The sequence below is a fragment of the Varanus komodoensis genome, unplaced genomic scaffold, assembly GCF_004798865.1.
Source record: "Varanus komodoensis strain SLA01 unplaced genomic scaffold, ASM479886v1 scaffold14_1, whole genome shotgun sequence".
Lineage (NCBI taxonomy): Eukaryota > Metazoa > Chordata > Lepidosauria > Squamata > Varanidae > Varanus > Varanus komodoensis.
Genome location: NW_025335438.1, coordinates 3,083,692 through 3,101,716, shown reverse-complemented (window position 1 = coordinate 3,101,716; position 18,025 = coordinate 3,083,692). Strand labels below are relative to the sequence as shown.

Here is an 18,025-nt window from a genome sequence, read left to right as displayed (position 1 = left end):
TTTCCCTTTATTTCCAGCTGCAGGCACCATCACACCACACTCACAAACTGGCTTGAAGAAACCCAAATGCCAACGCTTTGCAGAAGTACCAAAGTACTTTCAAAGCGAAAAAAGAATGTGATGCAGTGGGAAGAAGAGCAAACAGTGCTGTGAGGACCAACCATGTTCAGAGACAATGGAATGGTAACTTTTGGGTGCAAAATATAGAAATCAAAGAAGTTAGAATGAAATGGGCAAAAGCCATAGCTGACTGACTAAAAAAGAATAGGAAAACTGCACGCTGCAACATTTTGTTGCAGGTCCCACTGGTACTTTATTAACAACAAAATGATCTTAAATGACATACAGAGTCAAATTCAAAGCTTTGTAATCAGTCATGGGGCTTCAGAACATATAAGCTACCTAGAGAACTTTTGATCAATACAGGTATTAAGATTTAAAGCCCATACATCTTGGAGCCAGGCTAATCAAAGGCCATATACCTGCCCAGATCCTAAGATCATTTTCAGATTTTCTCCAGGTATCCCCACCATACCATATGAGATGAAGCAGGTGGGCACCAACTAAAAGGAGGGTTTTTGGAAACTTGTTAAAGGAACACTCTTCCCAGAGAGACTTGCTTGGTGCCTACATTGTAGGGGGTTTCTGGTGCTGGACATAATACTGTCTGAACAACCTCAAAAAGATTCTCATAAGTCTTTGAAAACAAATTCCTATAAATTTTAATGGGAATTAAACATATGTGTAAAGTTAGCAATAGTATCACAAGAGATACTTGTCAAGTTTTCAGTTTGACAAAATATCCATTATATTGTTAAAATAGTTTCCAAATTCTGTTACTCAGCTTGGAAGCAACATTGTTTTGCCAACTCAATATGGTTCTTATTTACCAAATACAAAAGTTCCTTTTCCTACAAAAATATCAGCTTTCGTTCTTTGAATAATCTTTCTATAACATTAAACATATTCAAGAGACATTCCGTATAATTTGGAGACAAATGAATTTAGGATGCCTTTGATGCCTCTAATTATTTGACCTATCAAGAAGTTCCATGCATTTCATAGATTAGTCTTACTGTAAGGAAAAGACAATCTGTAGGATAAACATACAAAGGCTATTCAAAACTTAACACAGATTCTTCAAAGTCTATTAATATAATAACTTGAGTACAAGGTAGAAAAGCTGAATTGCTCATTTTCAAGAAAACTTGGAAATACAAACTAAATTGTTAAGGAAATGGAATTTCTCCACCCATTTTATTTACCCTATGCAGAGTCACAGTGTTTGATAAATATCTTCATTAAATATAACATGATATTCAGCAATCCTTTCTAAGGCAATCTTTGTGCTTCGTTTATCCACTTTACTCTCCTTGCAACAGCTGGGTATACACACAGCCACAGACACAAACTGATGTAGGAGCACACAAATTTATTCAACTAAGTTTTCTTGTTAATTATGCCACCATCTGTATATTATTGCTATAATTATTATTAATGCCTTTGCTTTCATTATGCTGGCCCTTGCACCAGGGGGAATTACTACTGGCCCAATGGGAAGCTAGTGGCTGGCAGCCCGACCAGAAACTAGCTCAAACTAGCAGTTCCAGAACAAGATGAGCCAGCAGAGTGCACAGAATGGATTGTACCATGAAGCGCTTGCTTCCTCTTCCACTAGCAGTCATTCATGCTAGTCCAATATGGCTGATGTTGGCAGGCACCCAGAACACTGTCCACTATTCCAAATAAGGAATAGCAAACATGCCGGGAATAACCAGAAAGGTATACATTTATTTTGTTGTTTAACATGCTAGTTCTTGCAGCTAAAAGACAAATGGAAATATGCTCAAAAGCAACATAAGAATGTAAGAAGCCACTATATACTGTGTTGGCCCCGTAGCCTGTCTAGCCCAGTGCCACTGACAGTGCGCGGCAGCAGTTTTCCGGGGTTTCAGGAAGCCCCACCCAGATTCCAGCAAGTGAGACAGGGGCTGTCTGCATTCAAGGCATGTGCTCCACCGTGAACGGGGGGCTTCCCACTCCCATCCTGCAAACACTCCATTTTCAAGCAGAAAGCCTTAAACAATTTGTATTTCTCCAGAAGAATGGTATTTAAAAAGCTCATCATGTTGTATAACCATGGAAATAGTGAAAAACATACATTCCCAAACAAATATTACTTTTTCTCAATGGTATAAAGTAATTAAAGCCATGTGTGTAAATCTGTGATCCGTGCAGTAGTTCAAGCTGCAGTTAATAGAAAATACAGAGAATGAACTCTGCCATATAAAAGATTCTTGTTACAGAAATATAATGTGAAAACCAGATGCCGTCAGAAACCCTTAATCACAGATGGGAATGTAATCACTGGCATACAGAATATTTTTGATCAATCTTAACCATATGCGAAATGTATTTATTTTGTGCAGAATGCAATAATTTGAGAGAGCCTCCTATTTGAAATCAGTTAACCTCATAGTCAAAGCACTTTTATCTTATTCCTTCCACTCCCTTCCAAGAAATTTGGCTGAGCCAAGGTTTTAAGGAGAGGAGTCACTGGGCCTGGCAAATCATTCTTGCATCAGTTTATCTTTCAAAAATGTAATAGGATATAAAGACTGCACATATCAAAATCAACATAAAAGAAGATCGAGTGCAGTTACCAATTCCTGTATTGCTTCATTACTGCCAGGAATCTCTTCCTCACCTAAGCACATACAGCATCACATTACAATTAAGTTTTTTTCCTCTGAACAACTTGTTCAGCAACAGAGAACAACATGGGAAATACATCAGAAGCTAGACAGACACAGCTCTTTCACCAATGCTGCTGCCATGTAATTAACAGAATTTGCATATTATTCTCTCTCTCTCTCTCTCTCCCCCCCCCCTAACCTGACAGTCACCAAAATACAGTTAGCAGTCATGTTATACATACATTCTTATTACATGTTGGCATGTCAGGAACTCAGCTTAGGGCTGGGGTGTGGAGGAACAAGTCTGTGGCTGCATTTGGCTATCACAATACAACTGTGTGGTATTGGGACTGAAATGAGCCTTGCCACAGTTTGGCCCTGCATGCTGCGGTCCACTTTACATCTCCACTGCAACCACAAGGCCATTGGAATATTTCTCTCGTGCTCTTTCTTTCTGTAATTGTCCAGAGTTTGGCATTTCATACAATTTAACAAAAAGGTTAATCTTAACAATGGCTTGTTTGAATCAATTCTACTTCGAGCCATGGTTATAAAGTTGGCTTCTTTCAACAAATCATAGGTAAGGTTATCTACAGTTTAGGGCCTAATGCTAAAATTGTAGTTAATCAAATCAGAAGTAAACTCATTTCCTTGCAGCTATGTGGACAGAAAGCGAGAGGGGTAGCTGAAGACTCACCTGGGTATATTTACATCATGATAATTCATGATGTCAGCCCTTTGGTACTCTGCAACAACAGTAGGTGAAATTAGAGATGATATTAGATAAAAGACTGAAAATGAATCAGAATATTCAGGAAACTTTAGATGGCTGTCAGCACTGGATTATTCAATATAGAGTAACATTCCCATTTACTATATGCAATTGATCATGTAACTAAAGCTAGTTCATACTTGCAGAACCATTTTTTTAAATGGCCTCATTCACAATAATGCTAACCTGTGGTGTGGATTGTTGAATTCTGGGTTGTCATGATGTGGGAGTGTAGTCATGCGAAAAATTGGTTTGTTAGCCAAAAAAGAACCAATGTAGGGCTGTTTAACCCAGGTTAAACACCAGGTTGTTTAACCGTCAGTTGTCATTACATTCAAAACTAGAAACATGTGGAGCATTATGTTGAAATCCTGGCTACACAGGCAATGGGTAAATACAGTTAAATAGACCATCCCTTCTACATGCCAGCTCTACAGCAATGCAAAGGTATTTGGGATACAGGGAGGAATGAAGTCAAGGTGTAGAAGAGAGGACCCAGAGAATGAAAACAAACAAAGCCCAAATCTCTGACACACAAATCCTGGCTAGGACAACAAACCAGAAATTAAATAGACCATGGGTTAGTATTATGCACAAAAGAGATCACTATGTTTTGAGTGTATAGTTGTAACTTCCCTTCATGGTCTGTGTACATGTGCTTGAAGGACCAATTTTAATGTTCCCTTTGAAATTCTGCATGGGTTTGGGCAGAAAGAAACTGGTACCAGCCTGCCACTAAAATGTAAATCTGTCTGAGCAAATATTGCTTAGCATTAAACAACCAGGTCTACTGTCCAGGTAGAGAAATTGTAAAATGTATATCCATGACATCTGAGAGCATAGAGAGGTAAAGCAGAAACAAAAAGGCAGGGCTTGCACATATGCATTCCACATAACAAGAGTGACACAGTTGTTAAAAGACAGAGGGTCCTTCTTACAGGAGAGCTCTAGGCAGTGGCATCTGTTGGGACACAGTCTCAGCATTGTGGGTTGGAGGTTGATAATATCAACACATCCTCCACTCCGTCCCCATAGAGACCCTTTCCAAGCAGCAGGTACAAACAGGATGCACATATATTGTAGAGCAGGAAATGAGAAAACAAAGGTATGGTAGCTACTATTACGTCACAAAGGTCAGCTCTCAAGTCCCATCGAAAGCTGTGGAACCAGGAAGAAAATAAAAGAGTACATGGATTCTAATCTGTGTAGTCATGCCCTGCGTCCTCTTTCTTGGTCATAACAGAATGCAACAGATCTGACGGCAGAATGGGGCAGAATGTGGGAAACTGTCTTCTCTCCTGAGAGAGCATAAATGCTTGGGTATCAAAAAGGGAAAAAAGATTTTGAAGCTAATGCCTGACTCAAGAACCCTTGTCTCTCTGTGCATGTGTGTATGCCAAATCATGGAAAACAAATGGAAGACAAAAGAAACCAGCTTTACAAAGAATCTGGCTCATTCTTTGCAAAGAAGAAATAGCTGATCCTTCCTTCCAGGAAACTGAGGTAGAATATAGGGTTGCCTGTTGCCCTGCAATTTATTTTCACAACAAACCTGTGGAATAGGCTGGGCTATGAGATTTAGACTGACACAAGTTAAGATTCATGACTGAGTAAAGATATAAACCAAATTTCAACATTCCTAGTTTGTCATTCTAAACTCTTGATGATTTACACAACAATTCTGTATATATTCAGTCAAAAGTAAGCCCTGCTATATTCACTGGCCTTATTCCCATATAAATTTGCCCAGGTTTGCAAGCTGACTTGATCCTAGGTTAGACTGCATGGTAAAGAATAACCATGTAAAGAATGCATAGCTAATTGTAAGTGTACATTACTGAAAAACAACCTCAAAAGATATTAAGTATACTGATCTATGCAGATTAAGTCAGAACATTAAGATCTTAATGCTTGAAAAATAGACTTAAATATGAAGCCATCTTCAATCCTAGATGTTAGAGAGACACACTTAAGCTAACTGGCAACACACTTCTATACTGAACAGTGATTCAGCATCCATGAGCAATTATAACATGAAACATCACACCTCCAGTTTATCATCTGTTTTGGAGGACAGCCAACTTCACTCAGCCACCACCACTGGTAATTTAAAGAGCTAAACTGAGAATAAACTAAATATAACAACACAAGGGGATTACAGCATTTCAAATATTTCAGGAATAATTCTAGGAAGAAGAAAGGGATGTTCTGGCTTCTAGGTATGAATTAATATTTATAAGCCAAGAGAAAAGCCAAGTTTGCAAAGAACAAAAGACTGAAAGAACTACTGCAGGACTCATTTCAATCAAACCACGGTTTGGAGAGCCCATGAACATCTATCCTTTTCAGATTCATACAGCTTACGTAAGACTGCAGTGGGCTGTGGCCAATGTTGCACTAGTGGAAAGAGGAGAAGTGGTGGCATTGTTCCTCTTGTGCTTGCAGAACAACATGCACATGCAACATGAGCACAAGCACTGATGTGTTCATTAGGAGTCCTGTGAGAGCTTGTAAAGGGGCTTGTACAAAGAGAATCTAAGAATTGGATTTATATTTAAGCAAGGATGAAAGCAAAATTTCTGCAAGCAATAGAAGCTTTGCACTAATGTGTGCCTTGAGCACCATTTTTGGCAGACAGGTGGGGTATATATTAAGTAAATAAATGACACCACTGGGTACAACCCAAATAAAGGTTGGCATTGCTTATGAAGCAAGGATGGATCACCTATTTCCTACTTGTATGTATCATTTGTTTAAATGAGTTGAATCCAGACTGAGCTAGTAGACTTTAGGTGCCATTGATATATATGGAACAAATTTATCATGACTTACGTCCCATTGATTTAAATGGGAACTTAATCCACTTAATGGTAGCTTAAATCCAACATCTTAATCTTCTGCATTCCCAAAACCTGTTTTGGAGAAAGCAGGAAGGGCTGTAGAAGGGAAGGAAAATCCATTTGCCTGTGGTTTCCAGGCAATTGGTGGAATAACACCATCAGCTCCAAATTGTGTTCTAGATCCAACCCCAGCCATTTTATAAGCCATTAAAATGAATCAGTTAAAATATCCTGCTTTCCACTAAAGAAAATGAAAGTCCCTATTGTTCATTTTTCTGCCTTCCTTCAAAACCACTCTGACCCTCCCTTAGAACCACCACTACTTTCATTTTTAAAATTTTATTTTTTTAAGCAATGCTGCAGCATGTTTCAAGGAAAAAACTGCTGAAAGTGCACAACAGCTCTCCCAAAAACTTGCCACATTTCAGTGTGGAATTTTAAAAATAGGTATAGACTATTTGTATATAATCATTCATTTGCATGTTTACAAATTTGAAACTCCTGTTATTAAAGTGTAGTTTAAATCATGTGACAAAAAAGCAATCAACTCCCAATCTCACTAGCCAGGAAGAATACTTGATTCCAGATTTTAAACATTTCATATCTAATTTACAAAGGAACTACAGAAAACAATGCACCTTTAAATATGAGCTTACAAATAGATCAGTATCATATATCACAGTGAAAACACTATGAGAACTCTCTGCATGCATTTCCCCCACCATCTAATTTCATCGAAGAGGGACAGTCCCCAGAGAACAAAGAGAAGATAGAGCCAATTATATTCAGAGGCTGGTTTCTCCAAAATGAAGGCATCTGTTCCATGCCAATGACTTCCATACAGAAGAAAAACAGAACTTGGAAGGCATCTGTGTTCATGGTTGACAGTCACAGATCTTAGGGACTTCTGTAATCACCCAGCTGCAAACATGGTTTGCTTACTGCTGCTGCCACGGTTGTTATTGTCAGCTGATCTCTGCTCGCTTGTGCTCTCTCTCTCTCTCTCTCTCTCTCTCTCTCTCTCACACACACACACACACACACACACACAAATATAAAGTGATCATTTATAAAGCAAAATTGAAAGAATCACACAGCTGTCTAATCTGTCTTGCTACTCTCCTTACCTGGAATTCTCAGATGTTAACTCTGACAGATCTGAATGCGGGATTCTTCAACTCCTTCCAGTTATTAAGTCACAGATACAATCCTGCAAGCAGATTATGAATTATACTTGTAAGCCTCTTCTCCTTTGGCTTACATAGGGCTCCAAGGTAACTATATCATTCACTTACGATACATGAAAAGTAATGCCCTTCAAGACAACCTAACAGCTAGTGTTTATCATCATCATCATCATCATCATCATCATCATCATCATCACCACCACCACCACCACCACCAGCCACCTAGTGTAGGCAGAGAGAGGTAATCTGATTTGGGGCCCTAGAGTGGGGAGCCTTTAACCCTTCCCCCATGACCTCACTATGGACCCCACACAGATCAAGGCGGGGGGGGGGGGGGCTGCACCTTCAATTTCTACTACAATAGATTGTATGATTTGACCTGTCAGTCTATGTAGATTCAAAATGCCACATGATATGATCTTTGGTGTTTCAGAAGACAAATAGGGTCAGTCCTGGGTATGCATGACACCTTTATTCTCCTGCAGGAACACCATACCCACACCGGAAGCTGCCTATTGTCAAGGCAAATTATTTATCTCTCAATCAAAATCTTGTCTACTGAAGCAGCAGCAGCTTTCTAGAGCCTCAGTCCTGGCCCATTCCCAGACAGCATCTTACCTCATCTTTTTTTTTTTTTTTTAAACTAGAGATGCCAGAGATTAAGCTTGGGACTTCCTGCATGGAAATCCTGTGTCCTACCACTAAGCAAGGCGCTGATCAAGACAAATTGCTAAGTTTTTTTCCCCTGACTGCTACACCAGTATATATGCATTTATTTTGTCATGCTAAATATTGCTTGGAGACAATAGCACTGTGATGTTGTAATTTCAAAGGCAGAGAACAAAATACTTGACCAGATAGTGAACCAAAGCAATTCTCTCTTAGCATAGTTTAAGAAATTTGAGAAGAAACATAGTTGCAGAATAACGCCAGTAGGAACATGTGAGAAATTTGACTGGTTTCTATTTTAATATGAACTAATCTAATTCACACTTTCTAAACTAATATGCAAACCATAGAATGTCATTATGCATCAGACATTATCCACACTGTGCAATGAAGTTCTGATTTAAATAAAATAAAATAAAATACCTACTCTATGAGCTTGGAAAAATGTATCTATATGTGGAAACCACATACAAAAATGTTCTCACAGCTTTACACAGAATTTTGAAATAACATTCACGAAGTGATGTGCAACAGACACAAAGCAACTTTATAGAAAGTGAATCAAACAGATTTTTCCAACACTAAATACCAATGCTATGGATCACACATTTGCCAATTGCTTCTTTAGGTAACCCAGTAATAGTGACATCCTATCCATGTTTACTTAGAAATAAGTCCCCCTGGGTTCAGTGGGGCTTGCTCCCAGGTAATTAAGTATAAGATTGCAGCTTTCCACTCTTTTAGCAGGTGAAAAAACAGTATACTACTTTGTTCTGCTAGGTCAGTTGTATTAAATGAAAGGAGACATATTTAAGAGATTATGGAAGTGGTATGCACAGGGCAGAGCATGGACTTTTCCCAGGTCAAAACATATAGCCTTAATGGAAAGTAGTATTTTGGCTAGGAAGCTACATAGAATCATAGAATAGTAGAGTTGGGAGAGGCCAAGAAGGCCATCAGATCCAACCCTCTGTTGTTGCAGGTCATCGATTTATACCATCCCACTCACATGACTTCAAATCATCAGTGCTGCTTACTGTTCTTTCTCAGGAGATTGTGTACTTAAAACACAAATGTTAGATGAAGGCTCCTTTTTTCCTGTTGGACTTTCAGAAACCTCCTCAGCTCTCATCATCCTTGACTATTGGCCATGCTGGCTGGGGATGATGAGAGCTGTAGTTCTAAATATCTGGAGGGCACCAGGCTGCCTAATCCTGCCATAGTAGTTTTTCTATAACTGCTCTGCTTTTACCTAGTTACAGCACTAGTTTTCTTTTTTCTTTTTTAAGAACTAACCAACAACCTGGCGCCATTGTCCATAAATGTCTGGCAACACTATCAAGTTTCTGGCAGCTGAGCAGCATAATCACTTTGACAAACAATCCTACCTGGAAGTCCCTTAGAGCATACTTTCTTAATCTACTACAGCACTCTTCCCAAATTTCCTTTGCTGAAGTATTGTTAACTGCCTCTCCTGTAGCATTCTAATTATCTTATGTTGCAGCAACAATTCCTGTCTGTCTCACTATCTATGCTCCAAGCTGGTCTATGTAGCAATTCTGTATTCTTAGTTCTTAAGAAGTGCCTTATCCCAGAAAATACTATGTCCTGTCTATACCAGCCTTGCCCAACAGGACACCTTCCAATGTAGAGGATAACATATTGCACTACAACTCCCATACTCAGGGATGATGGGGCGTGTAGTCTAAAATATCTAGAAGAGATCACATTAGGCACAGCTGGTCTGCAGCAATACTATCTAATCTGACAGCAGGCAATGTCTCAAGTTCACAAGCAAAAATCTGTCCTAACCATGGACATTATAAATGCAACACATATTTACACCATGGCCTGCTTCTTCAGAACTATGACCTTCCACCCCCGTCTAGAAGAAACAATGACATCTTAATTTGTTACCAGATAATTGTTTTGAAAACATGTAGCCACTTAGCCTGGATATTAAAGCAGACACCAATTGTTTGGGTTTCTGTTTTTATTTTTTCATTTTACTATTTATACTAGTAATGAGAAGCAAAAATATGGCTGGACTGTTTATGTGTTAGAATGTAAAGTCTTGATGTAACCCTAGCTGCACGCATTAAGGCAACTTGTCATGATGAAATGATGAAAGAGTAGTTTGATTCCTGCTGCTCCCAGGCAAATGAAGGAATGTTACACTGAAAACAGAACATCAGCCAGACAGTCCATTGTGGAAAGTCTTTTGACCCAGGGAATTGAAACATGACATTTGAACTACCACCTAGGGAGGTGACTGTGCGGTCATCATCAGTCAGGCAAGAAATGTAGTCTATAGCTCTTCAGATAAAGTGAATCACAAAGGGAAACTGGTTGGTGGTAATGACTGGTACTTATGCAAATGGCATATTAACATCCAGCCAGGCAGACATATTGAAGCATCCCATAGCCACCAAGTTAACTATAGGTTCTTATACAACTGATGTGGGCCATGAAACTACCTTCTCAGGTAGCAGTTAATATAACATGTGACATTTCTAACATGTGACACAGAGTAACCTGTTGGAAACAATAATGTGAAATGTTAACACTGTAAGTGTCAAAGAGCAAAAAAATGGCCCCATGTGCTTGTTACTGCTGGTGGAGCAGATTCACTCCACTAGATGGAGTCTTGCCCATAAAGGCAAATTTACAAGAGCTGGTTCTAATAATGAACTATGCTTTCTTTAAGATGCTTCTTTTTATTTCAAAGGTCACCATACCAGGTATCTGGCAAAGGAAATAAAACAAAACTTAAGAACCTTCAAAGATTTTTCCCCTACTTGTGCATAATTCCACTGACATCAATAGCAGGATGTATGAATTTCAACTTTAAATTCCATTTTTAGCTTATTTCAATTTGTGACAGCAATTATACTGGAACTACAATTCTTACATTCTTTGTCACAGAAAAAGGTGATTTTTTAAAATTACTCTGAAACATGGATTCTGTACCTATACTATAATTATTGTATAAATGTACTGGAAATGTCTCTTTGCATACTATATTATTTTTTATTTTGATCACAGAGGACTGCCACATCATTTAGGTCACTTTTGTAAAGCTTCACTATTTTAAAATTATATTTCAAAATCTTCATTTGCAAATACCTTGCTATTTCTCTAGCCTACTCTGTAATTTCTAATCCCCGCTGCTTCTCACAATGTGTGTCCTGTACATTCTATAAAACTTGATTAACAACACTACTGAAGAGGATTTTTAATGAATACACTCAAGTATAATTTAATCATTTTATTTAAATATGGAAAAAGTAGCTCTGAAAGCCCTATTAACTAAAATACTCTTGATTACCTTAAAATTTTGATTTGCTGGTATAATAAGAAACAGGCTACAGTGTATTTCTTTAGAGAGTGTAAAAGCAGAAGAAAATGAATAAAGGCTATATTGCAATAAATACTAAATCTGAGCTTGCAACATTATTGTAAGGCTTTGGTTTCAAAACTAATTTTTCAAAAATTAAAATGTACTTGCTGAATATACTTGTGTTAGTTATGAAGATACATTGTTATGGTCCATCACTGTGATGGAGTCCTAACTACATAATACCATTTTTTCCTACTCCAGAAAAAATGCCAATAAGTAAAAATGCACATTAAGCTAGAGATTTTTTTTCAGAACAGGTTTTTTTCCTCAACCCACTCACATTAACAAAAGATTGCAGTGGCTTGCAAATTATAGGGTGTTATTTTTAGAGGAAGTAGTTCAATATTCATATTGGAGCAGATGTAGCAGTTTAACAAAACAGCTCTTCAAATTCTGCACAAATTGAAAACAGGAAAACTGATTGCATTTTCTCTTATCACTTTCCTTTTCTGAATTGACACTTTTGGCCTTCTGAAAATTTACGCATGGCTTTCATCTCAACAGCACCTGCTGATCAAACAGAAACCTAAAATTTTCATGGAAATGGTATGAAGGACTCATTTTCTCCTTACTATCTCACGGGGGCATCAGTAGTCCACTCAATGGCCACAACCGTTGTATTATTATGGAACAATCTGAATGCATTTTATATTTTCATTACACTTTTTAAAAATGGGTTAAATCACTAGTGGCTCTTTTCATATTAGCTCTTTGTCTGTTTTAAATTAATTTCTGTCTCCATGCTTGCCTAACACTGATGGGTTTTATTGTGTTGCCAGTTCCATTTTACAGAGTATCTCAAAGAATTTGAGATAATAAGTGCTTATTCTATATTTCAATATGTATTCAACATATTTAAGTATACTCAGACTGTACATTTAATGGTCAGAAAATAAAAAAACAGACCATAATATCCTGTCTATGTACAACCTTCTCTTTACCATCAGAAATTGATCTAGTATATGTACACAGAGACACTGTGAGAGAGAAAGCAAGCAAGCAAGCAAGCAAGCAAGATGATTTAAATTATGCTTTGAATTCTTACACAATCTACAAACCCAACAGAGTTCTAGCAGATGATTTGGACCAGGCACATCAATGGAACAGTGCACAGTCACCCGATCAGTTTTCATGGAAAACTTTAAACCAAACGCAAACATATAAAATATGAAACACAAGTACCTTGTTAGCCTGTCTGCTCTTAGCCCATAAACTCTGAAGTGCTGCAGTACTGGCAGGTAACACAGGCTACCATAATTCTAGGTGTAATTAAAAGAGGCTTCCAAGATCTGTTGTATGTCAGTTTTGTAACTGATAGAGCCCTAAACCTTCCCAAGTGCTCTGCGGCCATCCATTACTATTCTGCTTCAGTGATAAGGTAACTTGAAGGCAGAGATGACACACAGTAATATATGTGGCACTCTGCCGGTTGGTTTCTGAACTTGTGTTCCATCATGCTCACTGAGGCAATCATAAACCTGAAATGTCAATATATCCAGTCAATGGAAGTAAAATAATGGGACTCTATTGTCTTACCCTATCGATCTGCTGTTGTCAACATGGATACATGTTCTCCCGCCCCTCTTGGCTTTAAACAAATTTTAATTAGGCACTTAGCTACTGGATCATGTCTTGATAGTCAGCTATGAAAGCACCTGACCGAGCACTGCAACAAGAGGAAGGTGCATCTAAAACACAGCTACTTAAAAATATGCTCTGCTGATCTCAGTGGAACTTATTTCTAAACAACAGTGTTCAGGATTGGGGTTAAAGTTAATGTCACGGTTTAATTTTAATCATGGGGGTTTCTTGGAAACTTTAAAAAAGAATACCTCTAGATGGTGCTTGGGTGTTTGTTTTTGAGAGTGATTTCCATTCTTTCCTAGCTCTAAAAATTCTAAATATTATATGAAAAATTAAATATTAAAACACTTGCACATTTAGACTTAAGTCCTATCAACTAAAACCATAAATAATCCAAACAGTAAGCACAAGTTCAAAATGAAACTGAAAAAATTACAGCAGCATTCATCTTAGATTTCCCCAAGATATGCATACAATTCAACATAGCATTCAAATCAGACACCCCTTGAGGCTGTAATCCTATGAATGTTACAAAGAAGTAAGTTCCACTGAACTCATTGAGCCTACCTTACGACTACATTATTAATTGCCTTTCTATGGTTAAGTTCATTATAGCAAAGCAATCAGAATAATCCACATGCATAAACTTCAGTTAGGGCCATGTAAGCTAATCTCCATCACTCAAAAACCAAGGAAAATTTTCAGACCTTTCCTCCTCTCCCCACCCACCTCTTACACTGAAGTCTATTTTCAACCCATTCTCACCTAATAAAAGAGCTAATCAAGTTGTTATGATGTTCATTTTCTCTCTCCATCTAATGGTTTTAAAGCCCAGTCAATAAATAATCTATTGTTCCCCACAAAAACCACACTTCTTTTGCTTTATTGAGGCTTTAAAAAAGCAAAACAAAACAAACACCTCCTAAACCCATTCAGATGGCCAAATTAAATCCAATTAAAGATAAGGCAGGAGGGGTAGGCTGGGAGAGAATAATCTCACCTTTGCAAGTCCCGTTTGAATAACTGAGCTGATGGGAGAATGCAAAGCCAGGCCAGGTGAGGTTAGATGCCTCACAACACCACACAACAAAAGGCAGATCCCTTTTTCCTCTCTCACTCCAGGCTAATCTTTAAATGTAAATTCCCCACCAGCTAAGAGGAGAAGCAAGATAAGAGGTTACATCTTCACTTCTCCAGTCCGTTATCGACTTCAGAATCATTTAGAGAAAATGGGGAGGGGTACGGGGGAAGGAAGGCATGCTCCCCCTCCAAATGCTCAGAGATTACCTTCTGGCTGAGGAGAGCACAGGCAGTAACCGAGGCAGCGGTGCAGCTAGGGCTTTGTATTCATTAAACACACATCGCAGCTTATCTGAAGTAAAAGCCTTGTCAGGATGGCACATTGTGTGTGAGAGAAGCGGGGGGAGGCAATGTGCATCAGGGTGATTACAATATCAGCATGGCCCAGATGGAGGCAGGAAAAATAAACAGAGAGTGTGAGAAGGAGAGAAAGGCACTGGCGTATGACCGAGTGATGGGGGGCGGGGGGCAAACTTCTTCTCCTGGAGGTGGCGTGCCCAACTCTGGCACACATATGTCCACACACCTGCTAAAACACCCATCCTCTTGAAAACAGAACTTTCATGTAGGTCCTAATTCTCTTTCTTAAGGTAACATCCACCCTTTCTCCTGTGTTCTTACTTGATACAATCTATCTCTATACAAAACGATATACCTGAAGACTAATTCTGTACTGAACTTGATTAGTTCCAGGGCTTACGGTCAATTGTTAATACCAGGTCTCAGTTCTGGAACATGTAAAGTAAGAACAGAGAGTTCCAGACCAGATACAAAAGTGATTGACTGACTGATTTACAACAAAGACCTGAAAGTCATGTGCATGATGTTTTCAATTCACATAGCCCCTTCTACTGTATCCTCCCGGCAACCCTATTTGTGGTTGGAGAAAGTGATCAACCCACACTCATCCTGGGAGCTTTATGGCTGAATTGGGATTTAAACTTGGATCTCTCCAGTCCTGACAACACATCTAAGCATCATATCACACTGTTTTTCTATGTCCCCTACTGCTAAATAATTTCTGAACTTCCTGTTCCTTAAAAAAAATTACAATGTTCCTTGTTACATAGAGAGGACTGGCAACAGGGAACAAATTAAGTCCTTTATTGGGAAATTTCATGCAGAAGAAAAATCAATCTTTGCAGGAATTTTGTTTTTAATTTGCTGCCTACTGTGGAGCAAACTAAGACCAGCCCAAAGGGCCAAAGTAATCAACTACATAAAGGTATCATCAGCTTACTCCTTCGAGCTCCATAGCACACACAAAGGCACTACTTGATGCCTTCTCAAAACTGATAAGAGAAAACTTAGATATTCTGATATATAGTCAGTTGTGTAAGCACTAATATAACCCACCTTAGATGGCAAAATGATCCACTTGTGGATCCTGAACCACCAGTTGAATACAGATGAACCATGCAATCTAAGCAGCATCAATTAGTGGGTGTCAACATGTCAATACATGAGGTACACAGACAATGTATATTATCTTTGCCCCACCTCCTACTGAAAGAAGTTCCCCTACCATATCTCTTTGTTTATGTTGAAACTGATGAAAGAGTGATTCTCAGTATGGGCCCAATTTCATAAATGTAAAGTAATGTCTAATAATCTTTGAATATCTGAGATTTAGTCTTTCTTCAAAATAATAGTGTTTGAACATTTGAGATTTCCCTGTTTAAGAAACTCATGAGCTTATGAAATACTTTTACAGAAAGACAAGTATTGTTTCTAATCTGCTACATTCCCAAAACCTTAAGCCAATAGCATGCAGGTTATTATTCTTTCTTCATATAAGATGAGTGTTTTTATGATAAACGGGTGACTTGAAGATCTATACTCCACATGTTCCATTAAAAAATGCAGTTATCTGGCTGAGTCCATGCAGAATAAGGAAGAGAATGCATCGGAGTAGGCTAAAAAAAACTCAACCCATTAAGGAAGATTCCTGAAGAATGTGTTAACTAATGATTTTAGCCATGATGATGGGACATCATATTCAGAAGCAACATACCTCTAGAGATCAGATGCCAGGTATAAAGACAAACTGACCCCCTAGTTACCAAGACTATAAACTTCCCACAGGCATTTGCTGGCCATAACTAGATACAAGGATGCAAGATTAGATGGATATTTGTCCTGATCTACACACTCCCCATGACAAACAGAAACAGCACAGTGTGAAAGTTTACATGTTAAATGAACTATTACTGCCATAACATGATAATGTTAATTTACTTTAGAAGAGTGCCTTCCTTTTGGGAAAACTGCAGATCAGCAAGACAAAAGAAGAGAAATACTAACATACTACAGCATACCAGCCAAGTATCTTGGTCAAAAGGGACCTTATCCCACCAAGAATACATTAAAGAGGACATGACGCTTGGACAAATGTCCAAAAGCAGAACCTAATACCAAAAGAAGGGATGCATATATGTGTGGAAATTGTGCCATTTCATGTAATGAAATGCCACATAAAGAAGACTCTGTCACAAATCCTCCACTAATCCAATAATGTGAAAATTTCATGGTGTCACTGGGACATAGCATAAGGCATTCTTTTCCCATTCATCATTGCTCTGAACATGTATCAAGGCTTATGCCCACAATATTTCTGCTATATAAGCTTTCCTAGATCACAACATTATACCCTGATCTTCAGCATAGTTATTCAGAAGTGAATCTCAAATAACTGCAGCAGAATTTACTTCCTTCTGTTAAGAATGGGAAGAAGCATACCTGCACAATCACTCTCAGAAAGGGAGTTCAGAGGTATACTAAAGAAAAGAAAGCATGATCTGTGTTTAAACTGACATCCGATTCTTTACACAGACAGACTTTTATTCTCAAAACAAAAACACTTGCCCACATCTCCTTACTGCCTTCTGTAAAGGCCATGAATTAGGCAACCATATTTGAGAGAATCAGGCATACAATATTATAAAGGGAATTAAATGTCTACTCAATTCCCTTCAAACTGAAGCATGTGATACACTAGCAAACGTGCCACTAGTGATACTTTCTGTAGTCTGTGGATGTCTTAGGGTGCAATCCTGGAGAATACAAAACACCCTACATGCTCCAAGTAAATGATCAGAACCTACAATAAATTGTATCCCATGCACTCTATTGTAAGAAATAAGCATGTACCACAGGAGTACAGCTGTGTGGTCATTATATGGGGCAATGTTCTCAGGATTGGTCCCTGGGTATATAGCACATCTTCCCATGATGGGCTTCTAAAAACCATCAGCTGAAAGTGTCCTTTACTTGTTAACAAAATGCTTGCTGCAAACATATATTTCCTATCAGATCTCACAGGAAACTGGTATCTTTGCAGAATAAACCATTTGCCCTGAAAATGTGTATTCTTCCCCTCCCCCAGCATATCACTTCAAAAAGAGAGAGAGAGAGAGAGAGAGAGAGAGAGAGCGCGAGAGAGAGAGAGCGAGCGAGAGCGAGCGAGCGCAATATATGGTCAGAGTAAAAATGTGTAACAGATGAACCATTCATAATCACAGCTGTCTGAAAGTCCAAGCTTGAGGCTACAAATCTTAATTTCCACTGATTCTCTCTTAATAACGGGTTACCTCCTTATAAAGCAAGAAGGTCCATCTGCCTCAGGCAGAGATGTTTTTTAGCTGTTTTAATGCTTCAAAACCTAGCATTTCCTTTCTTGCATTGAATATGTGAATTCTAGTGTGTTATAATGTGAGAATACCGACATATGACCATTATGCCATAATACCTCATTGTTCAGCTCGTCATTACTTCACTTGTAATTCTTATGTTAATTA

General features: G+C 38.4%; 1 protein-coding gene across 6 annotated transcripts in view; it reads right to left on the bottom strand.

Annotated features, from left to right (window-relative positions):
* RUNX1T1 (RUNX1 partner transcriptional co-repressor 1) overlaps positions 1-18,025 on the bottom strand; it is a 156,703-nt gene that overhangs the window by 132,909 nt on the left and 5,769 nt on the right. The window contains exons 2-3 of one of the 6 annotated variants that reach the window (XM_044423763.1): positions 7,436-7,518; positions 3,394-3,442 (exon numbers count right to left, since the gene is read on the bottom strand). The exons of 2 other annotated variants lie outside the window; for them this stretch is intronic. The gene's annotated coding sequence lies outside the window, so the exon portion shown is untranslated. Of the gene's footprint in view, positions 1-3,393; positions 3,443-7,435; positions 7,519-14,148; positions 14,411-14,435; positions 14,461-18,025 lie in introns of those variants that run through there. 3 more of the 6 variants (XM_044423762.1, XM_044423769.1, XM_044423764.1) reach the window with 3 other exon arrangements.